This window comes from Andrena cerasifolii, chromosome 6 (genome assembly GCF_050908995.1).
Source record: "Andrena cerasifolii isolate SP2316 chromosome 6, iyAndCera1_principal, whole genome shotgun sequence".
Classification (NCBI taxonomy): Eukaryota; Metazoa; Arthropoda; class Insecta; order Hymenoptera; family Andrenidae; genus Andrena; species Andrena cerasifolii.
The window spans coordinates 1,254,566-1,280,001 of record NC_135123.1 but is presented as its reverse complement, the minus strand read 5'-3'; the positions used below and the strand labels follow the sequence as shown (position 1 = coordinate 1,280,001).

The 25,436-nt window shown below is 40.8% G+C and overlaps 35 non-coding genes and 16 pseudogenes across 35 annotated transcripts; all 51 read left to right on the top strand.

The window, feature by feature from the left end:
• The first annotated feature begins 141 nt into the window (after positions 1-141).
• Positions 142-262, top strand: LOC143370680 (5S ribosomal RNA). Its single transcript, XR_013085786.1, has one exon. It is a non-coding gene; the product is annotated as a 5S ribosomal RNA (ribosomal RNA).
• Positions 263-441: 179 nt separating this feature from the next.
• Positions 442-562, top strand: LOC143370679 (5S ribosomal RNA). Its single transcript, XR_013085785.1, has one exon. It is a non-coding gene; the product is annotated as a 5S ribosomal RNA (ribosomal RNA).
• Positions 563-741: 179 nt separating this feature from the next.
• Positions 742-862, top strand: LOC143370678 (5S ribosomal RNA). The gene has a single exon (XR_013085784.1). It is a non-coding gene; the product is annotated as a 5S ribosomal RNA (ribosomal RNA).
• A 179-nt stretch (positions 863-1,041) lies between these two features.
• LOC143370780 (5S ribosomal RNA) lies at positions 1,042-1,162 on the top strand. The gene has a single exon (XR_013085883.1). It is a non-coding gene; the product is annotated as a 5S ribosomal RNA (ribosomal RNA).
• Positions 1,163-1,341: 179 nt separating this feature from the next.
• On the top strand, positions 1,342-1,462 carry LOC143370815 (5S ribosomal RNA). Its single transcript, XR_013085916.1, has one exon. It is a non-coding gene; the product is annotated as a 5S ribosomal RNA (ribosomal RNA).
• Positions 1,463-1,641: 179 nt separating this feature from the next.
• On the top strand, positions 1,642-1,762 carry LOC143370677 (5S ribosomal RNA). Its single transcript, XR_013085783.1, has one exon. It is a non-coding gene; the product is annotated as a 5S ribosomal RNA (ribosomal RNA).
• Positions 1,763-1,941: 179 nt separating this feature from the next.
• LOC143370778 (5S ribosomal RNA) lies at positions 1,942-2,062 on the top strand. Its single transcript, XR_013085881.1, has one exon. It is a non-coding gene; the product is annotated as a 5S ribosomal RNA (ribosomal RNA).
• A 179-nt stretch (positions 2,063-2,241) lies between these two features.
• On the top strand, positions 2,242-2,362 carry LOC143370814 (5S ribosomal RNA). The gene has a single exon (XR_013085915.1). It is a non-coding gene; the product is annotated as a 5S ribosomal RNA (ribosomal RNA).
• A 179-nt stretch (positions 2,363-2,541) lies between these two features.
• On the top strand, positions 2,542-2,662 carry LOC143370676 (5S ribosomal RNA). Its single transcript, XR_013085782.1, has one exon. It is a non-coding gene; the product is annotated as a 5S ribosomal RNA (ribosomal RNA).
• A 179-nt stretch (positions 2,663-2,841) lies between these two features.
• LOC143370952 (5S ribosomal RNA) lies at positions 2,842-2,962 on the top strand (annotated as a pseudogene).
• A 179-nt stretch (positions 2,963-3,141) lies between these two features.
• Positions 3,142-3,262, top strand: LOC143370675 (5S ribosomal RNA). The gene has a single exon (XR_013085781.1). It is a non-coding gene; the product is annotated as a 5S ribosomal RNA (ribosomal RNA).
• Positions 3,263-3,441: 179 nt separating this feature from the next.
• LOC143370822 (5S ribosomal RNA) lies at positions 3,442-3,562 on the top strand. The gene has a single exon (XR_013085922.1). It is a non-coding gene; the product is annotated as a 5S ribosomal RNA (ribosomal RNA).
• Positions 3,563-3,741: 179 nt separating this feature from the next.
• Positions 3,742-3,862, top strand: LOC143370950 (5S ribosomal RNA; annotated as a pseudogene).
• Positions 3,863-4,041: 179 nt separating this feature from the next.
• LOC143370949 (5S ribosomal RNA) lies at positions 4,042-4,162 on the top strand (annotated as a pseudogene).
• Positions 4,163-4,341: 179 nt separating this feature from the next.
• On the top strand, positions 4,342-4,462 carry LOC143370674 (5S ribosomal RNA). Its single transcript, XR_013085780.1, has one exon. It is a non-coding gene; the product is annotated as a 5S ribosomal RNA (ribosomal RNA).
• A 179-nt stretch (positions 4,463-4,641) lies between these two features.
• LOC143370777 (5S ribosomal RNA) lies at positions 4,642-4,762 on the top strand. The gene has a single exon (XR_013085880.1). It is a non-coding gene; the product is annotated as a 5S ribosomal RNA (ribosomal RNA).
• A 181-nt stretch (positions 4,763-4,943) lies between these two features.
• Positions 4,944-5,064, top strand: LOC143370996 (5S ribosomal RNA; annotated as a pseudogene).
• A 179-nt stretch (positions 5,065-5,243) lies between these two features.
• On the top strand, positions 5,244-5,364 carry LOC143370672 (5S ribosomal RNA). The gene has a single exon (XR_013085779.1). It is a non-coding gene; the product is annotated as a 5S ribosomal RNA (ribosomal RNA).
• A 179-nt stretch (positions 5,365-5,543) lies between these two features.
• On the top strand, positions 5,544-5,664 carry LOC143370948 (5S ribosomal RNA; annotated as a pseudogene).
• Positions 5,665-5,843: 179 nt separating this feature from the next.
• On the top strand, positions 5,844-5,964 carry LOC143370671 (5S ribosomal RNA). The gene has a single exon (XR_013085778.1). It is a non-coding gene; the product is annotated as a 5S ribosomal RNA (ribosomal RNA).
• Positions 5,965-6,143: 179 nt separating this feature from the next.
• On the top strand, positions 6,144-6,264 carry LOC143370820 (5S ribosomal RNA). The gene has a single exon (XR_013085920.1). It is a non-coding gene; the product is annotated as a 5S ribosomal RNA (ribosomal RNA).
• A 179-nt stretch (positions 6,265-6,443) lies between these two features.
• LOC143370946 (5S ribosomal RNA) lies at positions 6,444-6,564 on the top strand (annotated as a pseudogene).
• A 179-nt stretch (positions 6,565-6,743) lies between these two features.
• Positions 6,744-6,864, top strand: LOC143370800 (5S ribosomal RNA). The gene has a single exon (XR_013085902.1). It is a non-coding gene; the product is annotated as a 5S ribosomal RNA (ribosomal RNA).
• A 179-nt stretch (positions 6,865-7,043) lies between these two features.
• LOC143370669 (5S ribosomal RNA) lies at positions 7,044-7,164 on the top strand. Its single transcript, XR_013085776.1, has one exon. It is a non-coding gene; the product is annotated as a 5S ribosomal RNA (ribosomal RNA).
• A 179-nt stretch (positions 7,165-7,343) lies between these two features.
• Positions 7,344-7,464, top strand: LOC143370668 (5S ribosomal RNA). Its single transcript, XR_013085775.1, has one exon. It is a non-coding gene; the product is annotated as a 5S ribosomal RNA (ribosomal RNA).
• A 179-nt stretch (positions 7,465-7,643) lies between these two features.
• LOC143370945 (5S ribosomal RNA) lies at positions 7,644-7,764 on the top strand (annotated as a pseudogene).
• Positions 7,765-7,943: 179 nt separating this feature from the next.
• LOC143370667 (5S ribosomal RNA) lies at positions 7,944-8,064 on the top strand. Its single transcript, XR_013085774.1, has one exon. It is a non-coding gene; the product is annotated as a 5S ribosomal RNA (ribosomal RNA).
• Positions 8,065-8,243: 179 nt separating this feature from the next.
• LOC143370776 (5S ribosomal RNA) lies at positions 8,244-8,364 on the top strand. Its single transcript, XR_013085879.1, has one exon. It is a non-coding gene; the product is annotated as a 5S ribosomal RNA (ribosomal RNA).
• A 181-nt stretch (positions 8,365-8,545) lies between these two features.
• LOC143370944 (5S ribosomal RNA) lies at positions 8,546-8,666 on the top strand (annotated as a pseudogene).
• A 179-nt stretch (positions 8,667-8,845) lies between these two features.
• On the top strand, positions 8,846-8,966 carry LOC143370666 (5S ribosomal RNA). The gene has a single exon (XR_013085772.1). It is a non-coding gene; the product is annotated as a 5S ribosomal RNA (ribosomal RNA).
• Positions 8,967-9,147: 181 nt separating this feature from the next.
• LOC143370943 (5S ribosomal RNA) lies at positions 9,148-9,268 on the top strand (annotated as a pseudogene).
• Positions 9,269-9,447: 179 nt separating this feature from the next.
• LOC143370781 (5S ribosomal RNA) lies at positions 9,448-9,568 on the top strand. The gene has a single exon (XR_013085884.1). It is a non-coding gene; the product is annotated as a 5S ribosomal RNA (ribosomal RNA).
• A 179-nt stretch (positions 9,569-9,747) lies between these two features.
• Positions 9,748-9,868, top strand: LOC143370942 (5S ribosomal RNA; annotated as a pseudogene).
• A 179-nt stretch (positions 9,869-10,047) lies between these two features.
• LOC143370941 (5S ribosomal RNA) lies at positions 10,048-10,168 on the top strand (annotated as a pseudogene).
• A 179-nt stretch (positions 10,169-10,347) lies between these two features.
• Positions 10,348-10,468, top strand: LOC143370665 (5S ribosomal RNA). The gene has a single exon (XR_013085771.1). It is a non-coding gene; the product is annotated as a 5S ribosomal RNA (ribosomal RNA).
• Positions 10,469-10,647: 179 nt separating this feature from the next.
• On the top strand, positions 10,648-10,768 carry LOC143370840 (5S ribosomal RNA). The gene has a single exon (XR_013085939.1). It is a non-coding gene; the product is annotated as a 5S ribosomal RNA (ribosomal RNA).
• A 179-nt stretch (positions 10,769-10,947) lies between these two features.
• LOC143370663 (5S ribosomal RNA) lies at positions 10,948-11,068 on the top strand. The gene has a single exon (XR_013085769.1). It is a non-coding gene; the product is annotated as a 5S ribosomal RNA (ribosomal RNA).
• Positions 11,069-11,247: 179 nt separating this feature from the next.
• Positions 11,248-11,368, top strand: LOC143370661 (5S ribosomal RNA). Its single transcript, XR_013085768.1, has one exon. It is a non-coding gene; the product is annotated as a 5S ribosomal RNA (ribosomal RNA).
• Positions 11,369-16,863: 5,495 nt separating this feature from the next.
• LOC143370940 (5S ribosomal RNA) lies at positions 16,864-16,984 on the top strand (annotated as a pseudogene).
• Positions 16,985-17,163: 179 nt separating this feature from the next.
• On the top strand, positions 17,164-17,284 carry LOC143370660 (5S ribosomal RNA). The gene has a single exon (XR_013085767.1). It is a non-coding gene; the product is annotated as a 5S ribosomal RNA (ribosomal RNA).
• A 179-nt stretch (positions 17,285-17,463) lies between these two features.
• On the top strand, positions 17,464-17,584 carry LOC143370659 (5S ribosomal RNA). The gene has a single exon (XR_013085766.1). It is a non-coding gene; the product is annotated as a 5S ribosomal RNA (ribosomal RNA).
• Positions 17,585-17,763: 179 nt separating this feature from the next.
• Positions 17,764-17,884, top strand: LOC143370658 (5S ribosomal RNA). The gene has a single exon (XR_013085765.1). It is a non-coding gene; the product is annotated as a 5S ribosomal RNA (ribosomal RNA).
• A 179-nt stretch (positions 17,885-18,063) lies between these two features.
• Positions 18,064-18,184, top strand: LOC143370938 (5S ribosomal RNA; annotated as a pseudogene).
• A 179-nt stretch (positions 18,185-18,363) lies between these two features.
• Positions 18,364-18,484, top strand: LOC143370656 (5S ribosomal RNA). The gene has a single exon (XR_013085763.1). It is a non-coding gene; the product is annotated as a 5S ribosomal RNA (ribosomal RNA).
• A 179-nt stretch (positions 18,485-18,663) lies between these two features.
• Positions 18,664-18,784, top strand: LOC143370981 (5S ribosomal RNA; annotated as a pseudogene).
• A 179-nt stretch (positions 18,785-18,963) lies between these two features.
• Positions 18,964-19,084, top strand: LOC143370655 (5S ribosomal RNA). Its single transcript, XR_013085762.1, has one exon. It is a non-coding gene; the product is annotated as a 5S ribosomal RNA (ribosomal RNA).
• Positions 19,085-19,263: 179 nt separating this feature from the next.
• LOC143371003 (5S ribosomal RNA) lies at positions 19,264-19,384 on the top strand (annotated as a pseudogene).
• A 179-nt stretch (positions 19,385-19,563) lies between these two features.
• On the top strand, positions 19,564-19,684 carry LOC143370654 (5S ribosomal RNA). The gene has a single exon (XR_013085761.1). It is a non-coding gene; the product is annotated as a 5S ribosomal RNA (ribosomal RNA).
• Positions 19,685-19,863: 179 nt separating this feature from the next.
• LOC143370937 (5S ribosomal RNA) lies at positions 19,864-19,984 on the top strand (annotated as a pseudogene).
• Positions 19,985-20,163: 179 nt separating this feature from the next.
• On the top strand, positions 20,164-20,284 carry LOC143370653 (5S ribosomal RNA). Its single transcript, XR_013085760.1, has one exon. It is a non-coding gene; the product is annotated as a 5S ribosomal RNA (ribosomal RNA).
• Positions 20,285-20,463: 179 nt separating this feature from the next.
• On the top strand, positions 20,464-20,584 carry LOC143370652 (5S ribosomal RNA). Its single transcript, XR_013085759.1, has one exon. It is a non-coding gene; the product is annotated as a 5S ribosomal RNA (ribosomal RNA).
• The last annotated feature ends 4,852 nt before the right edge of the window (positions 20,585-25,436 follow it).

Sequence of the window (25,436 nt, the reverse complement as noted above, 5' to 3'; positions counted from 1 at the left end):
CTATGACAGTGACTATTCTAAACTGTTTCATTTAGCTCCACTTCTCTGTCCGTTTTTCTGTAGTGCGGACCTGTCAGAAATTCATTTCCACTCATTGTTAATGTTAGTTCCTATTTCTTCGATAAATAAAACCGTATTTTTACCAACGACCATTCTATGTCTGTAAAACACCAGTTCTCGTCCGATCACTGAAGTTAAGCGACATTGGGCGTGGTTAGTACTTGGATGGGTGACCGCTTGGGAATACCGCGTGTTGTTGGTAGTATTTTTTTCATACCCCTCCATTTTTGCAGTTTGTAACTATGACAGTGAGTATATTAAACTATTTTATTTAGCTTCACTTCTCTGTCCGTTTCTTTGTAGTGCGGACCTGTCAGAAATTCATTTCCACTCATTGTCAACGTAAGTACCAATTTCTTCGATAAATAAAACCGTATTTTTACCAACGACCATTCTATGTCTGTAAAACACCAGTTCTCGTCCGATCACTGAAGTTAAGCGACATTGGGCGTGGTTAGTACTTGGATGGGTGACCGCTTGGGAATACCGCGTGTTGTTGGTAGTATTTTCTTCATACCGCTCCAATTTTGCAGTTTCCAACTATGACAGTGACTATTCTAAACTGTTTCATTTAGCTCCACTTCTCTGTCCGTTTTTTTGTAGTGCCGACCTGTCAGAAATTCATTTCCACTCATTGTTAATGTTAGTTCCAATTTCTTCGATAAATAAAACCGTATTTTTACCAACGACCATTCTATGTCTGTAAAACACCAGTTCTCGTCCGATCACTGAAGTTAAGCGACATTGGGCGTGGTTAGTACTTGGATGGGTGACCGCTTGGGAATACCGCGTGTTGTTGGTAGTATTTTTTTCATACCCCTCCATTTTTGCAGTTTGTAACTATGACAGTGAGTATATTAAACTATTTTATTTAGCTTCACTTCTCTGTCCGTTTCTTTGTAGTGCGGACCTGTCAGAAATTCATTTCCACTCATTGTCAACGTAAGTACCAATTTCTTCGATAAATAAAACCGTATTTTTACCAACGACCATTCTATGTCTGTAAAACGCCAGTTCTCGTCCGATCACTGAAGTTAAGCGACATTGGGCGTGGTTAGTACTTGGATGGGTGACCGCTTGGGAATACCGCGTGTTGTTGGTAGTATTTTTTTCATACCCCTCGATTTTTGCAGTTTGTAACTATGACAGTGAGTATTCTTAACTATTTTATTTAGCTTCACTTCTCTGTCGGTTTTTTTGTAGTGCGGACCTGTCAGAAATTCATTTCCACTCATTGTCAACGTAACTACCAATTTCTTCGATAAATAAAACCGTATTTTTACCAACGACCATTCTATGTCTGTAAAACACCAGTACTCGTCCGATCACTGAAGTTAAGCGACATTGGGCGTGGTTAGTACTTGGATGGGTGACCGCTTGGGAATACCGCGTGTTGTTGGTAGTATTTTCTTCATACCGCTCCAATTTTGCAGTTTCCAACTATGACAGTGACTATTCTAAACTGTTTCATTTAGCTCCACTTCTCTGTCCGTTTTTTTGTAGTGCGGACCTGTCAGAAATTCATTTCCACTCATTGTTAATGTTAGTTCCAATTTCTTCGATAAATAAAACCGTATTTTTACCAACGACCATTCTATGTCTGTAAAACACCAGTTCTCGTCCGATCACTGAAGTTAAGCGACATTGGGCGTGGTTAGTACTTGGATGGGTGACCGCTTGGGAATACCGCGTGTTGTTGGTAGTATTTTTTTCATACCCCTCCATTTTTGCAGTTTGTAACTATGACAGTGAGTATATTAAACTATTTTATTTAGCTTCACTTCTCTGTCCGTTTCTTTGTAGTGCGGACCTGTCAGAAATTCATTTCCACTCATTGTCAACGTAAGTACCAATTTCTTCGATAAATAAAACCGTATTTTTACCAACGACCATTCTATGTCTGTAAAACGCCAGTTCTCGTCCGATCACTGAAGTTAAGCGACATTGGGCGTGGTTAGTACTTGGATGGGTGACCGCTTGGGAATACCGCGTGTTGTTGGTAGTATTTTTTTCATACCCCTCGATTTTTGCAGTTTGTAACTATGACAGTGAGTATTCTTAACTATTTTATTTAGCTTCACTTCTCTGTCGGTTTTTTTGTAGTGCGGACCTGTCAGAAATTCATTTCCACTCATTGTCAACGTAACTACCAATTTCTTCGATAAATAAAACCGTATTTTTACCAACGACCATTCTATGTCTGTAAAACACCAGTACTCGTCCGATCACTGAAGTTAAGCGACATTGGGCGTGGTTAGTACTTGGATGGGTGACCGCTTGGGAATACCGCGTGTTGTTGGTAGTATTTTCTTCATACCGCTCCAATTTTGCAGTTTCCAACTATGACAGTGACTATTCTAAACTGTTTCATTTAGCTCCACTTCTCTGTCCGTTTTTTTGTAGTGCGGACCTGTCAGAAATTCATTTCCACTCATTGTTAATGTTAGTTCCAATTTCTTCGATAAATAAAACCGTATTTTTACCAACGACCATTCTATGTCTGTAAAACACCAGTTCTCGTCCGATCACTGAAGTTAAGCGACATTGGGCGTGGTTAGTACTTGGATGGGTGACCGCTTGGGAATACCGCGTGTTGTTGGTAGTATTTTTTTCATACCCCTCCATTTTTGCAGTTTGTAACTATGACAGTGAGTATATTAAACTATTTTATTTAGCTTCACTTCTCTGTCCGTTTCTTTGTAGTGCGGACCTGTCAGAAATTCATTTTCACTCATTGTCAATGTTAGTACCAATTTCTTCGATAAATAAAACCGTATTTTTACCAACGACCATTCTATGTCTGTAAAACACCAGTTCTCGTCCGATCACTGAAGTTAAGCGACATTGGGCGTGGTTAGTACTTGGAAGGTTGACCGCTTGGGAATACCGCGTGTTGTTGGTAGTATTTTCTTCATACCCCTCCATTTTTGCAGTTTGTAACTATGACAGTGAGTATTCTTAACTATTTTATTTAGCTTCACTTCTCTGTCGGTTTTTTTGTAGTGCAGACCTGTCAGAAATTCATTTCCACTCATTGTCAACGTAACTACCAATTTCTTCGATAAATAAAACCGTATTTTTACCAACGACCATTCTATGTCTGTAAAACACCAGTTCTCGTCCGATCACTGAAGTTAAGCGACATTGGGCGTGGTTAGTACTTGGATGGGTGACCGCTTGGGAATACCGCGTGTTGTTGGTAGTATTTTTTTCATACCCCTCCATTTTTGCAGTTTGTAACTATGACAGTGAGTATTCTTAACTATTTTATTTAGCTTCACTTCTCTGTCGGTTTTTTTGTAGTGCAGACCTGTCAGAAATTCATTTCCACTCATTGTCAACGTAACTACCAATTTCTTCGATAAATAAAACCGTATTTTTACCAACGACCATTCTATGTCTGTAAAACACCAGTTCTCGTCCGATCACTGATGTTAAGCGACATTGGGCGTGGTTAGTACTTGGATGGGTGACCGCTTGGGAATACCGCGTGTTGTTGGTAGTATTTTCTTCATACCGCTCCAATTTTGCAGTTTCCAACTATGACAGTGACTATTCTAAACTATTTTATTTAGCTTCACTTCTCTGTCCGTTTCTTTGTAGTGCGGACCTGTCAGAAATTCATTTTCACTCATTGTCAATGTTAGTACCAATTTCTTCGATAAATAAAACCGTATTTTTACCAACGACCATTCTATGTCTGTAAAACACCAGTTCTCGTCCGATCACTGAAGTTAAGCGACATTGGGCGTGGTTAGTACTTGGAAGGTTGACCGCTTGGGAATACCGCGTGTTGTTGGTAGTATTTTCTTCATACCGCTCCAATTTTCCAGTTTCCAACTATGACAGTGACTATTCTAAACTGTTTCATTTAGCTCCACTTCTCTGTCCGTTTTTCTGTAGTGCGGACCTGTCAGAAATTCATTTCCACTCATTGTTAATGTTAGTTCCTATTTCTTCGATAAATAAAACCGTATTTTTACCAACGACCATTCTATGTCTGTAAAACACCAGTTCTCGTCCGATCACTGAAGTTAAGCGACATTGGGCGTGGTTAGTACTTGGAAGGTTGACCGCTTGGGAATACCGCGTGTTGTTGGTAGTATTTTCTTCATACCGCTCCAATTTTGCAGTTTCCAACTATGACAGTGACTATTCTAAACTGTTTCATTTAGCTCCACTTCTCTGTCCGTTTTTCTGTAGTGCGGACCTGTCAGAAATTCATTTCCACTCATTGTTAATGTTAGTTCCTATTTCTTCGATAAATAAAACCGTATTTTTACCAACGACCATTCTATGTCTGTAAAACACCAGTTCTCGTCCGATCACTGAAGTTAAGCGACATTGGGCGTGGTTAGTACTTGGATGGGTGACCGCTTGGGAATACCGCGTGTTGTTGGTAGTATTTTTTTCATACCCCTCCATTTTTGCAGTTTGTAACTATGACAGTGAGTATATTAAACTATTTTATTTAGCTTCACTTCTCTGTCCGTTTCTTTGTAGTGCGGACCTGTCAGAAATTCATTTCCACTCATTGTCAACGTAAGTACCAATTTCTTCGATAAATAAAACCGTATTTTTACCAACGACCATTCTATGTTTGTAAAACACCAGTTCTCGTCCGATCACTGAAGTTAAGCGACATTGGGCGTGGTTAGTACTTGGATGGGTGACCGCTTGGGAATACCGCGTGTTGTTGGTAGTATTTTCTTCATACCGCTCCATTTTTGCAGTTTGTAACTATGACAGTGAGTATATTAAACTATTTGATTTAGCTTCACTTCTCTGTCGGTTTTTTTTTGTAGTGCGGACCTGTCAGAAATTCATTTCCACTCATTGTCAACGTAAGTACCAATTTCTTCGATAAATAAAACCGTATTTTTACCAACGACCATTCTATGTCTGTAAAACACCAGTTCTCGTCCGATCACTGAAGTTAAGCGACATTGGGCGTGGTTATTACTTGGAAGGTTGACCGCTTGGGAATACCGCGTGTTGTTGGTAGTATTTTCTTCATACCGCTCCAATTTTGCAGTTTCCAACTATGACAGTGACTATTCTAAACTGTTTCATTTAGCTCCACTTCTCTGTCCGTTTTTCTGTAGTGCGGACCTGTCAGAAATTCATTTCCACTCATTGTTAATGTTAGTTCCTATATCTTCGATAAATAAAACCGTATTTTTACCAACGACCATTCTATGTCTGTAAAACACCAGTTCTCGTCCGATCACTGAAGTTAAGCGACATTGGGCGTGGTTAGTACTTGGATGGGTGACCGCTTGGGAATACCGCGTGTTGTTGGTAGTATTTTTTTCATACCCCTCCATTTTTGCAGTTTGTACCTATGACAGTGAGTATATTAAACTATTTTATTTAGCTTCACTTCTCTGTCCGTTTCTTTGTAGTGCGGACCTGTCAGAAATTCATTTCCACTCATTGTCAACGTAAGTACCAATTTCTTCGATAAATAAAACCGTATTTTTACCAACGACCATTCTATGTCTGTAAAACACCAGTTCTCGTCCGATCACTGAAGTTAAGCGACATTGGGCGTGGTTAGTACTTGGAAGGTTGACCGCTTGGGAATACCGCGTGTTGTTGGTAGTATTTTCTTCATACCCCTCCATTTTTGCAGTTTGTAACTATGACAGTGAGTATTCTTAACTATTTTATTTAGCTTCACTTCTCTGTCGGTTTTTTTGTAGTGCAGACCTGTCAGAAATTCATTTCCACTCATTGTCAACGTAACTACCAATTTCTTCGATAAATAAAACCGTATTTTTACCAACGACCATTCTATGTCTGTAAAACACCAGTTCTCGTCCGATCACTGAAGTTAAGCGACATTGGGCGTGGTTAGTACTTGGATGGGTGACCGCTTGGGAATACCGCGTGTTGTTGGTAGTATTTTTTTCATACCCCTCCATTTTTGCAGTTTGTAACTATGACAGTGAGTATTCTTAACTATTTTATTTAGCTTCACTTCTCTGTCGGTTTTTTTGTAGTGCAGACCTGTCAGAAATTCATTTCCACTCATTGTCAACGTAACTACCAATTTCTTCGATAAATAAAACCGTATTTTTACCAACGACCATTCTATGTCTGTAAAACACCAGTTCTCGTCCGATCACTGATGTTAAGCGACATTGGGCGTGGTTAGTACTTGGATGGGTGACCGCTTGGGAATACCGCGTGTTGTTGGTAGTATTTTCTTCATACCGCTCCAATTTTGCAGTTTCCAACTATGACAGTGACTATTCTAAACTATTTTATTTAGCTTCACTTCTCTGTCCGTTTCTTTGTAGTGCGGACCTGTCAGAAATTCATTTTCACTCATTGTCAATGTTAGTACCAATTTCTTCGATAAATAAAACCGTATTTTTACCAACGACCATTCTATGTCTGTAAAACACCAGTTCTCGTCCGATCACTGAAGTTAAGCGACATTGGGCGTGGTTAGTACTTGGAAGGTTGACCGCTTGGGAATACCGCGTGTTGTTGGTAGTATTTTCTTCATACCGCTCCAATTTTGCAGTTTCCAACTATGACAGTGACTATTCTAAACTGTTTCATTTAGCTCCACTTCTCTGTCCGTTTTTCTGTAGTGCGGACCTGTCAGAAATTCATTTCCACTCATTGTTAATGTTAGTTCCTATTTCTTCGATAAATAAAACCGTATTTTTACCAACGACCATTCTATGTCTGTAAAACACCAGTTCTCGTCCGATCACTGAAGTTAAGCGACATTGGGCGTGGTTAGTACTTGGATGGGTGACCGCTTTGGAATACCGCGTGTTGTTGGTAGTATTTTTTTCATACCCCTCCATTTTTGCAGTTTGTAACTATGACAGTGAGTATATTAAACTATTTTATTTAGCTTCACTTCTCTGTCCGTTTCTTTGTAGTGCGGACCTGTCAGAAATTCATTTCCACTCATTGTCAACGTAAGTACCAATTTCTTCGATAAATAAAACCGTATTTTTACCAACGACCATTCTATGTCTGTAAAACACCAGTTCTCGTCCGATCACTGAAGTTAAGCGACATTGGGCGTGGTTAGTACTTGGATGGGTGACCGCTTGGGAATACCGCGTGTTGTTGGTAGTATTTTTTTCATACCACTCCATTTTTGCAGTTTGTAACTATGACAGTGACTATTCTAAACTGTTTCATTTAGCTCCACTTCTCTGTCCGTTTTTTTGTAGTGCGGACCTGTCAGAAATTCATTTCCACTCATTGTTAATGTTAGTTCCAATTTCTTCGATAAATAAAACCGTATTTTTACCAACGACCATTCTATGTCTGTAAAACACCAGTTCTCGTCCGATCACTGAAGTTAAGCGACATTGGGCGTGGTTAGTACTTGGATGGGTGACCGCTTGGGAATACCGCGTGTTGTTGGTAGTATTTTCTTCATACCGCTCCAATTTTGCAGTTTCCAACTATGACAGTGACTATTCTAAACTATTTTATTTAGCTTCACTTCTCTGTCCGTTTCTTTGTAGTGCGGACCTGTCAGAAATTCATTTTCACTCATTGTCAATGTTAGTACCAATTTCTTCGATAAATAAAACCGTATTTTTACCAACGACCATTCTATGTCTGTAAAACACCAGTTCTCGTCCGATCACTGAAGTTAAGCGACATTGGGCGTGGTTAGTACTTGGAAGGTTGACCGCTTGGGAATACCGCGTGTTGTTGGTAGTATTTTCTTCATACCGCTCCAATTTTGCAGTTTCCAACTATGACAGTGACTATTCTAAACTGTTTCATTTAGCTCCACTTCTCTGTCCGTTTTTCTGTAGTGCGGACCTGTCAGAAATTCATTTCCACTCATTGTTAATGTTAGTTCCTATTTCTTCGATAAATAAAACCGTATTTTTACCAACGACCATTCTATGTCTGTAAAACACCAGTTCTCGTCCGATCACTGAAGTTAAGCGACATTGGGCGTGGTTAGTACTTGGATGGGTGACCGCTTGGGAATACCGCGTGTTGTTGGTAGTATTTTTTTCATACCCCTCCATTTTTGCAGTTTGTAACTATGACAGTGAGTATATTAAACTATTTTATTTAGCTTCACTTCTCTGTCCGTTTCTTTGTAGTGCGGACCTGTCAGAAATTCATTTCCACTCATTGTCAACGTAAGTACCAATTTCTTCGATAAATAAAACCGTATTTTTACCAACGACCATTCTATGTTTGTAAAACACCAGTTCTCGTCCGATCACTGAAGTTAAGCGACATTGGGCGTGGTTAGTACTTGGATGGGTGACCGCTTGGGAATACCGCGTGTTGTTGGTAGTATTTTCTTCATACCGCTCCATTTTTGCAGTTTGTAACTATGACAGTGAGTATATTAAACTATTTGATTTAGCTTCACTTCTCTGTCGGTTTTTTTTTGTAGTGCGGACCTGTCAGAAATTCATTTCCACTCATTGTCAACGTAAGTACCAATTTCTTCGATAAATAAAACCGTATTTTTACCAACGACCATTCTATGTCTGTAAAACACCAGTTCTCGTCCGATCACTGAAGTTAAGCGACATTGGGCGTGGTTAGTACTTGGAAGGTTGACCGCTTGGGAATACCGCGTGTTGTTGGTAGTATTTTCTTCATACCGCTCCAATTTTGCAGTTTCCAACTATGACAGTGACTATTCTAAACTGTTTCATTTAGCTCCACTTCTCTGTCCGTTTTTCTGTAGTGCGGACCTGTCAGAAATTCATTTCCACTCATTGTTAATGTTAGTTCCTATATCTTCGATAAATAAAACCGTATTTTTACCAACGACCATTCTATGTCTGTAAAACACCAGTTCTCGTCCGATCACTGAAGTTAAGCGACATTGGGCGTGGTTAGTACTTGGATGGGTGACCGCTTGGGAATACCGCGTGTTGTTGGTAGTATTTTCTTCATACCGCTCCATTTTTGCAGTTTGTAACTATGACAGTGAGTATATTAAACTATTTGATTTAGCTTCACTTCTCTGTCGGTTTTTTTTTGTAGTGCGGACCTGTCAGAAATTCATTTCCACTCATTGTCAACGTAAGTACCAATTTCTTCGATAAATAAAACCGTATTTTTACCAACGACCATTCTATGTCTGTAAAACACCAGTTCTCGTCCGATCACTGAAGTTAAGCGACATTGGGCGTGGTTAGTACTTGGAAGGTTGACCGCTTGGGAATACCGCGTGTTGTTGGTAGTATTTTCTTCATACCGCTCCAATTTTGCAGTTTCCAACTATGACAGTGACTATTCTAAACTGTTTCATTTAGCTCCACCTCTCTGTCCGTTTTTTTGTAGTGCGGACCTGTCAGAAATTCATTTCCACTCATTGTTAATGTTAGTTCCAATTTCTTCGATAAATAAAACCGTATTTTTACCAACGACCATTCTATGTCTGTAAAACACCAGTTCTCGTCCGATCACTGAAGTTAAGCGACATTGGGCGTGGTTAGTACTTGAATGGGTGACCGCTTGGGAATACCGCGTGTTGTTGGTACTATTTTCTTCATACCGCTCCAATTTTGCAGTTTCCAACTATGACAGTGACTATTCTAAACTGTTTCATTTAGCTCCACTTCTCTGTCCGTTTTTTTGTAGTGCGGACCTGTCAGAAATTCATTTCCACTCATTGTTAATGTTAGTTCCAATTTCTTCGATAAATAAAACCGTATTTTTACCAACGACCATTCTATGTCTGTAAAACACCAGTTCTCGTCCGATCACTGAAGTTAAGCGACATTGGGCGTGGTTAGTACTTGGAAGGTTGACCGCTTGGGAATACCGCGTGTTGTTGGTAGTATTTTCTTCATACCGCTCCGTTTTTGCAGTTTGTAACTATGACAGTGACTATTCTAAACTATTTTATTTAGCTTCACTTCTCTGTCGGTTTTTTTGTAGTGCGGACCTGTCAGAAATTCATTTCCACTCATTGTCAACGTAAGTACCAATTTCTTCGATAAATAAAACCGTATTTTTACCAACGACCATTCTATGTCTGTAAAACACCAGTTCTCGTCCGATCACTGAAGTTAAGCGACATTGGGCGTGGTTAGTACTTGGAAGGTTGACCGCTTGGGAATACCGCGTGTTGTTGGTAGTATTTTCTTCATACCGCTCCAATTTTGCAGTTTCCAACTATGACAGTGACTATTCTAAACTGTTTCATTTAGCTCCACCTCTCTGTCCGTTTTTTTGTAGTGCGGACCTGTCAGAAATTCATTTCCACTCATTGTTAATGTTAGTTCCAATTTCTTCGATAAATAAAACCGTATTTTTACCAACGACCATTCTATGTCTGTAAAACACCAGTTCTCGTCCGATCACTGAAGTTAAGCGACATTGGGCGTGGTTAGTACTTGGATGGGTGACCGCTTGGGAATACCGCGTGTTGTTGGTAGTATTTTTTTCATACCCCTCCATTTTTGCAGTTTGTAACTATGACAGTGAGTATATTAAACTATTTTATTTAGCTTCACTTCTCTGTCCGTTTCTTTGTAGTGCGGACCTGTCAGAAATTCATTTCCACTCATTGTCAACGTAAGTACCAATTTCTTCGATAAATAAAACCGTATTTTTACCAACGACCATTCTATGTCTGTAAAACACCAGTTCTCGTCCGATAACTGAAGTTAAGCGACATTGGGCGTGGTTAGTACTTGGATGGGTGACCGCTTGGGAATACCGCGTGTTGTTGGTAGTATTTTCTTCATACCGCTCCAATTTTGCAGTTTCCAACTATGACAGTGACTATTCTAAACTGTTTCATTTAGCTCCACTTCTCTGTCCGTTTTTTTGTAGTGCGGACCTGTCAGAAATTCATTTCCACTCATTGTCAACGTAACTACCAATTTCTTCGATAAATAAAACCGTATTTTTACCAACGACCATTCTATGTCTGTAAAACACCAGTTCTCGTCCGATCACTGAAGTTAAGCGACATTGGGCGTGGTTAGTACTTGGATGGGTGACCGCTTGGGAATACCGCGTGTTGTTGGTAGTATTTTCTTCATACCGCTCCAATTTTGCAGTTTCCAACTATGACAGTGACTATTCTAAACTATTTTATTTAGCTTCACTTCTCTGTCCGTTTCTTTGTAGTGCGGACCTGTCAGAAATTCATTTTCACTCATTGTCAATGTTAGTACCAATTTCTTCGATAAATAAAACCGTATTTTTACCAACGACCATTCTATGTCTGTAAAACACCAGTTCTCGTCCGATCACTGAAGTTAAGCGACATTGGGCGTGGTTAGTACTTGGATGGGTGACCGCTTGGGAATACCGCGTGTTGTTGGTAGTATTTTTTTCATACCCCTCCATTTTTGCAGTTTGTAACTATGACAGTGAGTATATTAAACTATTTTATTTAGCTTCACTTCTCTGTCCGTTTCTTTGTAGTGCGGACCTGTCAGAAATTCATTTCCACTCATTGTCAACGTAAGTACCAATTTCTTCGATAAATAAAACCGTATTTTTACCAACGACCATTCTATGTCTGTAAAACACCAGTTCTCGTGGCTGGTCCTTCCCAAAGAAAACGTGCAAACCATCAGAGAAGCCTTCTTCCCTGCATCTCACCCAGCTGGAGAAGAATCGATTTCAACCGCTACAACCGGAGAATGATATGGACCACGATTTGGATGAGCAAGATATTTCTGGGCCAGCATTAAATATAAATAGGAAAGTTGCAAAACCCCCTCCCATCAACACGCTAGAATCTTCGATTAATGATTTAATCAAAGTGGCAACTTCATTGAACATCAATAAACCTGATTTTTTAATTAAAGAAACAGATTTTAAGGCCCATTCCATCTTCGTTAATAGCTTAGAACATCACAAGCTTATCTGTGATAAACTTCTTGAGATGAAAATTCAATTTTATACTTACACTCCGAAACATCTCAAGCCTAAATCGGTAGTGCTCAAGGGCATTAGAGGCTCCTTCGAACCCGATGACATTAAACTGGAGATTTCGGACCTACAGCTTTCTGACGTAGAGATTATCAGCCTAACAAAGTTCATTTTCAACAAGGCACAACCGGACAGATATCATTTTTTGGTACAGCTATCGAGCAAGAGCAAAACGGTGGAGCTCTTTAAAATCAAAACGCTAGCTTACCAGCGTGTAAAATGGGAGCACCTCAAGAAAGCAGACCTATTCCAGTGCAGAAATTGTCAGCGCCTGGGTCACGCTAGTAAAAACTGTCATCTGCCATATAGATGCGTGAAATGTGCGCAATCACATCCACCGGGAACTTGTGTTATTGGCTCCACGGACAATAGATCATCGCTCAAATGTGCCAACTGCAATCTGCCAGGACATCCGGCTTCTTACAAGGGCTGCCCCTTTTTAAAATTTGCATCAGCAAAGAAACAAGAGCACAGAATGCTCAAACAACGTACGAGCCTTCAAAAAATCAGTAACGTTTCGTCGACTATCAGAGGGTCTGTTTCCTATGCTCAAGCGGCTAGCACAGCCAGGCCTCACCCTCTCGCTACGAAACCAAGGATATCCACAACCACACACCATACTCAGACGCCATTCCCACCTCCTTTGGCAAGTGGAAGTCAACGACCTCAGGACCACACTGACATCTTTACCCCTCCCCAATGGGCTAACAAACTTATGGAGGAGATTACAGCGGCCGTGACGAGACAATTCCAGTCACTTGCAACACAGATAGCAACCAATACTACAAATATTGAGTTTTTATTGAATGCGATATATGCCAATAATAATGAATAATTGTCCTATTAATACGCAAATTAGAGTCGCAGCTATCAATGTCAATTCATTGATAGCTAATTATCGTAGATTTGAGCTTCTCCAGTTCCTCAAGGAATACGACCATGATTGCATTTTCATTTCTGAAACTAAGTTGAATCCCAGTCATAATTTGGTATTCGAAAACTATAATTTGGTCCGTAACGATAGACCCAACGCCATTCAAGGTGGGGGTACGGCCATACTAATTAAAAAGGAGATTCAATTTGAGGAGATTAACTTACCATCGTCCACCCCCATTGAGATTCTTGAGCACTCTATAGTCAAAATCCCGATTAGTGGCAACAACTCTTTGATCCTTATTAGCGCCTATGCCAAAAACGACAATAGAACAGTTTTCATTGAGGAACTGGACAGTCTATTTGTTAGACTTAAATTGTTTAGCTGTAATGTTTTTTATATTTTGGCCGGGGATCTCAATGCCAGAAGGAGGGTATGGGGAGACAGAGTCGATAATCCCAGGGGTCGTTACCTCGGTCAATGGGAGTCAACTTATGACTGTGATTACAAACTTAATTTAATTACGACAGCTGTCCCATCGTTTAAGCCGGCCCAGACATTTCTGGACATATGTTTAGCGGACGCAAGATTAAATCTATTGAACGGTATTAGTGGTAAGGCCCATACGCTCCCTTATGATAGCGATCACCTTGCGCTTTCTCTGGTATTTGAACTACCGTGTGGAGGTATTCCATTTTCTGGGGCAAACGAGGGCCCATATCGATATAATTTTCGTTCAGCTCGGTGGGATGACTTCACTAGGGGGATTGAAAGGGACTATCAGGACGTTGTTTCGAACGACCGCAATTTAACGGTGGAAGAGATTGATCGAGGTCTTTTGGACATCAACAACGCGATTGTACGCTCTATGTCCAGATCTGTGCCGGTCATTAAACCCTATAGCAACACCTTAAGATACCTTAACCGTAAGATTCGCAAACTTCAGGAGGATAAAAGGGTTCTTGTCTCCCTTTTGCACAACCTTCACATTACTGACCCCCAAGCTCGACAGATGTTTACTAGAGATATTAAAGCAGCTCACAAAGAGATTGTTATAGCATTAAAAGCCGAATTTAGATCGGCGTCCGACTCTTATTGGAACAATGTCATAAAAAATATTGATTTCCAAAATTCAGACACCTTTTTCCCGAAAATCAATGCTATATTCCGTCCTAAACAAAGGCAGGGGATCAAGGAATTGCGAATCCATCGGGATAATGGGCAGCTGTTGAATAGGAGCGGCTGTGATAAGACTAACGCGGGAGTAATTGAGGACAACCTAGTTTTCTCGGCCCCGGGCGATAAGCTCAACATTTTAGGAGCCTATTATGAGTCGGTCAATTCTCCTCGCTACCTTAATAGTGATTCTAAACTAAAAGAGTTGATTGACACCTCCGTTGCCATCCTTAGGACGGAAGCCAACGAGCTTAGGACCAATGGTGGGAGCATAGTTCGCTTTAGTGCGGACTGCTCTGCGGTCAACCCTTCGGTTGATATCGAGGGCCCATTCCCTTTTTGCAACCCCCCCTCCTTAGTGCTTAAACTAAAAAAGCTACCAAACAAGACCTCTAGTGGATTGGATGGCATACCACCGATTTGCCTTAAACACCTCCCTGCAATAGTAATCATTAACTTAACAATCCTGTTCAACAATGCCATAAACCTGAACTATTTCCCCACTGCATGGAAATCGGCAAAAGTTTTACCAATTCTTAAAAAGGAGAAGGACCCGTCTGACCCGTCTAGTTATCGGCCCATCAGCCTCACTCCCAGTCTCAGTAAGGTTTTTGAGGCTATCATTAATGATAAAATTACTTCCTTCTGTGTTGAGAATGACATAATTCCTTCGCATCAATTCGGGTTTAGGCATCGTCACTCTACTACTCACGCAGTTCATAAACTTTTGTCAGATCTAAATTCTACCGTTGGCAAAGGTCACCTTGTGGCAGCCGCCCTTCTGGATATTGAGAAGGCCTTTGATTCCGTATGGCTTGATGGGCTGATTTTCAAATTACACAAGAAGAAATTTCCCTCCTGGCTGATCTCCCAGATATGGGATATGGTTTCGGGGAAATCTTTTCATACATGGGACGGTGTAGGTCTATCCTCCACTGAATTTATGATCCGAGAGGGGCTGCAACAAGGGACGGTGAATTCGCCGGTCTTATTTAACATCTTCCTGAGTGATCTGCCGAGATTATTCGGTTTCAATAGTAATGGTGGTGCCGGTTTCCTGGCGTATGCAGATGACGTGGTGGTCTACGCCTCTGGGAATAAAGTGGACCTGGTCCAAAAAAAGCTAGACTCGGCAGTAGATTGTATCAACAGATATTATTCGACCTGGAATTTGCGGCTTAATCCGCAGAAATGTGAGACAGTGCTGTTTAAGAAACCGGTAAAGAGCCTCTCATCCAGAACAAAGGCGGGTAGTGCTCGATTCCAAATTTCGGCCACAATTCCGGGTACGTCTAACAAAGAGTTAATCCCACACAAGAAGGTGGTCAAATACCTTGGGGTGCAGTTGGACTACCTCCTAAGGGGAAATAAACATTTCGATTTACAACTCCAGAAAGCTAACCGTGCCTTCCTCGCTAATAGTAGGCTCTTTTATAATAATCATCTCTCTAAAAAAGCCAAATTAATTCTGTACATGTTGTTGGTTCGGCCAATAATTTCATACGCAGCTCCAGTTTTATGGAATTTTAACCATACCTGTATGGAGAGAGCCAGAACCCTAGAAAGAAAATGCCTTAGAGCCTGCCTCAGATTGTACCGTTCCCCGGAATCAGATTGGCAGTATTATGTGAAAAACCAAGTGCTTTACGATACAGCAAATATCACAAGAATAGATTCCTTCCTGATTTCCCTTACTAGAGACTATTTTAGTAGCTTACCCACTATCGACAACCCGGTCATTCAAGCTCTGGCGTATCAAGATATCCCGATAACCACTAAACAGCTTACTACAGGCTATCTGACCCCGCAGGCCTTCCCTATGTGCGACTGCCTAGGTTTAATTCAGGATGCTAACAATATTCCTATAATTTTCCACTGGCGTCGGAACAAAGCCAATAAGAGAATTGCGTTCTCACATGAAGATCTCATTATCAACCGTGATAGATTTAAGTACTCACTCGTTATTCCGAAAGTCGATCGCATAGACTTCAACCGTCTAAATTTTCAGAAATACTGGTGGCTTTCAGACTCAAGTGCACATATGGCCGAGCTGGCCGCCCGCCGTGACTACCTCCAGGACAGGAGAGATTGATTTGTTAAGTCTGAGTAGTTCTTAGTATGCATATATATTGGGCGTAACCAACTGGAATTACAGTGCTTACGCTCTTCTGTATATATTAATTTTTTAGGTTTTATTTTTAGTTTTATCTCTAAGTTTAGCATAGTTTTTATTTAAAATTAGGGATGGCGTTAGATTGAGTATGGGGCTTTTACCCTCCTTCTGGTTGTTTTTTCCCCTTCGTGATAAGTTCCCACATCCTTCTGTGGCGTTAAATTGTGCAATTCTTTCCTAGAATTTTTACTGCTACCATATTATAATATCAAAGAATCTTCTCCCGATATTGTTCGCTAAGAGTTTCCACCATGTGGAACAATTAGTCTATTAATATTTTAAGTAAGAGATTGTATGGCAATTTTTTCAGATGTTTATTAACGCCTGTTACTTACGTTGAGTGTCCAATATTTTGTTAATAAACATTTTTCAAAAAAAAAAAAAACACCAGTTCTCGTCCGATCACTGAAGTTAAGCGACATTGGGCGTGGTTAGTACTTGGATGGGTGACCGCTTGGGAATACCGCGTGTTGTTGGTAGTATTTTCTTCATACCGCTCCAATTTTGCAGTTTCCAACTATGACAGTGACTATTCTAAACTATTTTATTTAGCTTCACTTCTCTGTCCGTTTCTTTGTAGTGCGGACCTGTCAGAAATTCATTTTCACTCATTGTCAATGTTAGTACCAATTTCTTCGATAAATAAAACCGTATTTTTACCAACGACCATTCTATGTCTGTAAAACACCAGTTCTCGTCCGATCACTGAAGTTAAGCGACATTGGGCGTGGTTAGTACTTGGAAGGTTGACCGCTTGGGAATACCGCGTGTTGTTGGTAGTATTTTCTTCATACCGCTCCAATTTTGCAGTTTCCAACTATGACAGTGACTATTCTAAACTGTTTCATTTAGCTCCACTTCTCTGTCCGTTTTTCTGTAGTGCGGACCTGTCAGAAATTCATTTCCACTCATTGTTAATGTTAGTTCCTATTTCTTCGATAAATAAAACCGTATTTTTACCAACGACCATTCTATGTCTGTAAAACACCAGTTCTCGTCCGATCACTGAAGTTAAGCGACATTGGGCGTGGTTAGTACTTGGATGGGTGACCGCTTGGGAATACCGCGTGTTGTTGGTAGTATTTTTTTCATACCCCTCCATTTTTGCAGTTTGTAACTATGACAGTGAGTATTCTTAACTATTTTATTTAGCTTCACTTCTCTGTCCGTTTCTTTGTAGTGCGGACCTGTCAGAAATTCATTTCCACTCATTGTCAACGTAAGTACCAATTTCTTCGATAAATAAAACCGTATTTTTACCAACGACCATTCTATGTCTGTAAAACACCAGTTCTCGTCCGATCACTGAAGTTAAGCGACATTGGGCGTGGTTAGTACTTGGATGGGTGACCGCTTGGGAATACCGCGTGTTGTTGGTAGTATTTTTTTCATACCCCTCCATTTTTGCAGTTTGTAACTATGACAGTGAGTATTCTTAACTATTTTATTTAGCTTCACTTCTCTGTCGGTTTTTTTGTAGTGCGGACCTGTCAGAAATTCATTTCCACTCATTGTCAACGTAAGTACCAATTTCTTCGATAAATAAAACCGTATTTTTACCAACGACCATTCTATGTCTGTAAAACACCAGTTCTCGTCCGATCACTGAAGTTAAGCGACATTGGGCGTGGTTAGTACTTGGATGGGTGACCGCTTGGGAATACCGCGTGTTGTTGGTAGTATTTTCTTCATACCGCTCCAATTTTGCAGTTTCCAACTATGACAGTGACTATTCTAAACTATTTTATTTAGCTTCACTTCTCTGTCCGTTTCTTTGTAGTGCGGACCTGTCAGAAATTCATTTTCACTCATTGTCAATGTTAGTACCAATTTCTTCGATAAATAAAACCGTATTTTTACCAACGACCATTCTATGTCTGTAAAACACCAGTTCTCGTCCGATCACTGAAGTTAAGCGACATTGGGCGTGGTTAGTACTTGGAAGGTTGACCGCTTGGGAATACCGCGTGTTGTTGGTAGTATTTTCTTCATACCGCTCCAATTTTGCAGTTTCCAACTATGACAGTGACTATTCTAAACTGTTTCATTTAGCTCCACTTCTCTGTCCGTTTTTTTGTAGTGCGGACCTGTCAGAAATTCATTTCCACTCATTGTTAATGTTAGTTCCAATTTCTTCGATAAATAAAACCGTATTTTTACCAACGACCATTCTATGTCTGTAAAACACCAGTTCTCGTCCGATCACTGAAGTTAAGCGACATTGGGCGTGGTTAGTACTTGGATGGGTGACCGCTTGGGAATACCGCGTGTTGTTGGTAGTATTTTTTTCATACCCCTCCATTTTTGCAGTTTGTAACTATGACAGTGAGTATATTAAACTATTTTATTTAGCTTCACTTCTCTGTCCGTTTCTTTGTAGTGCGGACCTGTCAGAAATTCATTTCCACTCATTGTCAACGTAAGTACCAATTTCTTCGATAAATAAAACCGTATTTTTACCAACGACCATTCTATGTCTGTAAAACACCAGTTGTCGTCCGATCACTGAAGTTAAGCGACATTGGGCGTGGTTAGTACTTGGATGGGTGACCGCTTGGGAATACCGCGTGTTGTTGGTAGTATTTTTTTCATACCCCTCCATTTTTGCAGTTTGTAACTATGACAGTGAGTATTCTTAACTATTTTATTTAGCTTCACTTCTCTGTCGGTTTTTTTGTAGTGCGGACCTGTCAGAAATTCATTTCCACTCATTGTCAACGTAAGTACCAATTTCTTCGATAAATAAAACCGTATTTTTACCAACGACCATTCTATGTCTGTAAAACACCAGTTCTCGTCCGATCACTGAAGTTAAGCGACATTGGGCGTGGTTAGTACTTGGATGGGTGACCGCTTGGGAATACCGCGTGTTGTTGGTAGTATTTTTTTCATACCCCTCCATTTTTGCAGTTTGTAACTATGACAGTGAGTATATTAAACTATTTTATTTAGCTTCACTTCTCTGTCCGTTTCTTTGTAGTGCGGACCTGTCAGAAATTCATTTCCACTCATTGTCAACGTAAGTACCAATTTCTTCGATAAATAAAACCGTATTTTTACCAACGACCATTCTATGTCTGTAAAACACCAGTTGTCGTCCGATCACTGAAGTTAAGCGACATTGGGCGTGGTTAGTACTTGGAAGGTTGACCGCTTGGGAATACCGCGTGTTGTTGGTAGTATTTTCTTCATACCGCTCCAATTTTGCAGTTTCCAACTATGACAGTGACTATTCTAAACTGTTTCATTTAGCTCCACTTCTCTGTCCGTTTTTTTGTAGTGCGGACCTGTCAGAAATTCATTTCCACTCATTGTTAATGTTAGTTCCAATTTCTTCGATAAATAAAACCGTATTTTTACCAACGACCATTCTATGTCTGTAAAACACCAGTTCTCGTCCGATCACTGAAGTTAAGCGACATTGGGCGTGGTTAGTACTTGGATGGGTGACCGCTTGGGAATACCGCGTGTTGTTGGTAGTATTTTTTTCATACCCCTCCATTTTTGCAGTTTGTAACTATGACATTGAGTATTCTTAACTATTTTATTTAGCTTCACTTCTCTGTCGGTTTTTTTGTAGTGCGGACCTGTCAGAAATTCATTTCCACTCATTGTCAACGTAAGTACCAATTTCTTCGATAAATAAAACCGTATTTTTACCAACGACCATTCTATGTCTGTAAAACACCAGTTCTCGTCCGATCACTGAAGTTAAGCGACATTGGGCGTGGTTAGTACTTGGAAGGTTGACCGCTTGGGAATACCGCGTGTTGTTGGTAGTATTTTCTTCATACCGCTCCAATTTTGCAGTTTCCAACTATGACAGTGACTATTCTAAACTGTTTCATTTAGCTCCACTTCTCTGTCCGTTTTTCTGTAGTGCGGACCTGTCAGAAATTCATTTCCACTCATTGTTAATGTTAGTTCCTATTTCTTCGATAAATAAAACCGTATTTTTACCAACGACCATTCTATGTCTGTAAAACACCAGTTCTCGTCCGATCACTGAAGTTAAGCGACATTGGGCGTGGTTAGTACTTGGATGGGTGACCGCTTGGGAATACCGCGTGTTGTTGGTAGTATTTTTTTCATACCCCTCCATTTTTGCAGTTTGTAACTATGACAGTGAGTATATTAAACTATTTTATTTAGCTTCACTTCTCTGTCCGTTTCTTTGTAGTGCGGACCTGTCAGAAATTCATTTCCACTCATTGTCAACGTAAGTACCAATTTCTTCGATAAATAAAACCGTATTTTTACCAACGACCATTCTATGTCTGTAAAACACCAGTTCTCGTCCGATCACTGAAGTTAAGCGACATTGGGCGTGGTTAGTACTTGGATGGGTGACCGCTTGGGAATACCGCGTGTTGTTGGTAGTATTTTTTTCATACCCTTCCATTTTTGCAGTTTGTAACTATGACAGTGAGTATTCTTAACTATTTTATTTAGCTTCACTTCTCTGTCGGTTTTTTTGTAGTGCGGACCTGTCAGAAATTCATTTCCACTCATTGTCAACGTAAGTACCAATTTCTTCGATAAATAAAACCGTATTTTTACCAACGACCATTCTATGTCTGTAAAACACCAGTTCTCGTGGCTGGTCCTTCCCAAAGAAAACGTGCAAACCATCAGAGAAGCCTTCTTCCCTGCATCTCACCCAGCTGGAGAAGAATCGATTTCAACCGCTACAACCGGAGAATGATATGGACCACGATTTGGATGAGCAAGATATTTCTGGGCCAGCATTAAATATAAATAGGAAAGTTGCAAAACCCCCTCCCATCAACACGCTAGAATCTTCGATTAATGATTTAATCAAAGTGGCAACTTCATTGAACATCAATAAACCTGATTTTTTAATTAAAGAAACAGATTTTAAGGCCCATTCCATCTTCGTTAATAGCTTAGAACATCACAAGCTTATCTGTGATAAACTTCTTGAGATGAAAATTCAATTTTATACTTACACTCCGAAACATCTCAAGCCTAAATCGGTAGTGCTCAAGGGCATTAGAGGCTCCTTCGAACCCGATGACATTAAACTGGAGATTTCGGACCTACAGCTTTCTGACGTAGAGATTATCAGCCTAACAAAGTTCATTTTCAACAAGGCACAACCGGACAGATATCATTTTTTGGTACAGCTATCGAGCAAGAGCAAAACGGTGGAGCTCTTTAAAATCAAAACGCTAGCTTACCAGCGTGTAAAATGGGAGCACCTCAAGAAAGCAGACCTATTCCAGTGCAGAAATTGTCAGCGCCTGGGTCACGCTAGTAAAAACTGTCATCTGCCATATAGATGCGTGAAATGTGCGCAATCACATCCACCGGGAACTTGTGTTATTGGCTCCACGGACAATAGATCATCGCTCAAATGTGCCAACTGCAATCTGCCAGGACATCCGGCTTCTTACAAGGGCTGCCCCTTTTTAAAATTTGCATCAGCAAAGAAACAAGAGCACAGAATGCTCAAACAACGTACGAGCCTTCAAAAAATCAGTAACGTTTCGTCGACTATCAGAGGGTCTGTTTCCTATGCTCAAGCGGCTAGCACAGCCAGGCCTCACCCTCTCGCTACGAAACCAAGGATATCCACAACCACACACCATACTCAGACGCCATTCCCACCTCCTTTGGCAAGTGGAAGTCAACGACCTCAGGACCACACTGACATCTTTACCCCTCCCCAATGGGCTAACAAACTTATGGAGGAGATTACAGCGGCCGTGACGAGACAATTCCAGTCACTTGCAACACAGATAGCAACCAATACTACAAATATTGAGTTTTTATTGAATGCGATATATGCCAATAATAATGAATAATTGTCCTATTAATACACAAATTAGAGTCGCAGCTATCAATGTCAATTCATTGATAGCTAATTATCGTAGATTTGAGCTTCTCCAGTTCCTCAAGGAATACGACCATGATTGCATTTTCATTTCTGAAACTAAGTTGAATCCCAGTCATAATTTGGTATTCGAAAACTATAATTTGGTCCGTAACGATAGACCCAACGCCATTCAAGGTGGGGGTACGGCCATACTAATTAAAAAGGAGATTCAATTTGAGGAGATTAACTTACCATCGTCCACCCCCATTGAGATTCTTGAGCACTCTATAGTCAAAATCCCGATTAGTGGCAACAACTCTTTGATCCTTATTAGCGCCTATGCCAAAAACGACAATAGAACAGTTTTCATTGAGGAACTGGACAGTCTATTTGTTAGACTTAAATTGTTTAGCTGTAATGTTTTTTATATTTTGGCCGGGGATCTCAATGCCAGAAGGAGGGTATGGGGAGACAGAGTCGATAATCCCAGGGGTCGTTACCTCGGTCAATGGGAGTCGACTTATGACTGTGATTACAAACTTAATTTAATTACGACAGCTGTCCCATCGTTTAAGCCGGCCCAGACATTTCTGGACATATGTTTAGCGGACGCAAGATTAAATCTATTGAACGGTATTAGTGGTAAGGCCCATACGCTCCCTTATGATAGCGATCACCTTGCGCTTTCTCTGGTATTTGAACTACCGTGTGGAGGTATTCCATTTTCTGGGGCAAACGAGGGCCCATATCGATATAATTTTCGTTCAGCTCGGTGGGATGACTTCACTAGGGGGATTGAAAGGGACTATCAGGACGTTGTTTCGAACGACCGCAATTTAACGGTGGAAGAGATTGATCGAGGTCTTTTGGACATCAACAACGCGATTGTACGCTCTATGTCCAGATCTGTGCCGGTCATTAAACCCTATAGCAACACCTTAAGATACCTTAACCGTAAGATTCGCAAACTTCAGGAGGATAAAAGGGTTCTTGTCTCCCTTTTGCACAACCTTCACATTACTGACCCCCAAGCTCGACAGATGTTTACTAGAGATATTAAAGCAGCTCACAAAGAGATTGTTATAGCATTAAAAGCCGAATTTAGATCGGCGTCCGACTCTTATTGGAACAATGTCATAAAAAATATTGATTTCCAAAATTCAGACACCTTTTTCCCGAAAATCAATGCTATATTCCGTCCTAAACAAAGGCAGGGGATCAAGGAATTGCGAATCCATCGGGATAATGGGCAGCTGTTGAATAGGAGCGGCTGTGATAAGACTAACGCGGGAGTAATTGAGGACAACCTAGTTTTCTCGGCCCCGGGCGATAAGCTCAACATTTTAGGAGCCTATTATGAGTCGGTCAATTCTCCTCGCTACCTTAATAGTGATTCTAAACTAAAAGAGTTGATTGACACCTCCGTTGCCATCCTTAGGACGGAAGCCAACGAGCTTAGGACCAATGGTGGGAGCATAGTTCGCTTTAGTGCGGACTGCTCTGCGGTCAACCCTTCGGTTGATATCGAGGGCCCATTCCCTTTTTGCAACCCCCCCTCCTTAGTGCTTAAACTAAAAAAGCTACCAAACAAGACCTCTAGTGGATTGGATGGCATACCACCGATTTGCCTTAAACACCTCCCTGCAATAGTAATCATTAACTTAACAATCCTGTTCAACAATGCCATAAACCTGAACTATTTCCCCACTGCATGGAAATCGGCAAAAGTTTTACCAATTCTTAAAAAGGAGAAGGACCCGTCTGACCCGTCTAGTTATCGGCCCATCAGCCTCACTCCCAGTCTCAGTAAGGTTTTTGAGGCTATCATTAATGATAAAATTACTTCCTTCTGTGTTGAGAATGACATAATTCCTTCGCATCAATTCGGGTTTAGGCATCGTCACTCTACTACTCACGCAGTTCATAAACTTTTGTCAGATCTAAATTCTACCGTTGGCAAAGGTCACCTTGTGGCAGCCGCCCTTCTGGATATTGAGAAGGCCTTTGATTCCGTATGGCTTGATGGGCTGATTTTCAAATTACACAAGAAGAAATTTCCCTCCTGGCTGATCTCCCAGATATGGGATATGGTTTCGGGGAAATCTTTTCATACATGGGACGGTGTAGGTCTATCCTCCACTGAATTTATGATCCGAGAGGGGCTGCAACAAGGGACGGTGAATTCGCCGGTCTTATTTAACATCTTCCTGAGTGATCTGCCGAGATTATTCGGTTTCAATAGTAATGGTGGTGCCGGTTTCCTGGCGTATGCAGATGACGTGGTGGTCTACGCCTCTGGGAATAAAGTGGACCTGGTCCAAAAAAAGCTAGACTCGGCAGTAGATTGTATCAACAGATATTATTCGACCTGGAATCTGCGGCTTAATCCGCAGAAATGTGAGACAGTGCTGTTTAAGAAACCGGTAAAGAGCCTCTCATCCAGAACAAAGGCGGGTAGTGCTCGATTCCAAATTTCGGCCACAATTCCGGGTACGTCTAACAAAGAGTTAATCCCACACAAGAAGGTGGTCAAATACCTTGGGGTGCAGTTGGACTACCTCCTAAGGGGAAATAAACATTTCGATTTACAACTCCAGAAAGCTAACCGTGCCTTCCTCGCTAATAGTAGGCTCTTTTATAATAATCATCTCTCTAAAAAAGCCAAATTAATTCTGTACATGTTGTTGGTTCGGCCAATAATTTCATACGCAGCTCCAGTTTTATGGAATTTTAACCATACCTGTATGGAGAGAGCCAGAACCCTAGAAAGAAAATGCCTTAGAGCCTGCCTCAGATTGTACCGTTCCCCGGAATCAGATTGGCAGTATTATGTGAAAAACCAAGTGCTTTACGATACAGCAAATATCACAAGAATAGATTCCTTCCTGATTTCCCTTACTAGAGACTATTTTAGTAGCTTACCCACTATCGACAACCCGGTCATTCAAGCTCTGGCGTATCAAGATATCCCGATAACCACTAAACAGCTTACTACAGGCTATCTGACCCCGCAGGCCTTCCCTATGTGCGACTGCCTAGGTTTAATTCAGGATGCTAACAATATTCCTATAATTTTCCACTGGCGTCGGAACAAAGCCAATAAGAGAATTGCGTTCTCACATGAAGATCTCATTATCAACCGTGATAGATTTAAGTACTCACTCGTTATTCCGAAAGTCGATCGCATAGACTTCAACCGTCTAAATTTTCAGAAATACTGGTGGCTTTCAGACTCAAGTGCACATATGGCCGAGCTGGCCGCCCGCCGTGACTACCTCCAGGACAGGAGAGATTGATTTGTTAAGTCTGAGTAGTTCTTAGTATGCATATATATTGGGCGTAACCAACTGGAATTACAGTGCTTACGCTCTTCTGTATATATTAATTTTTTA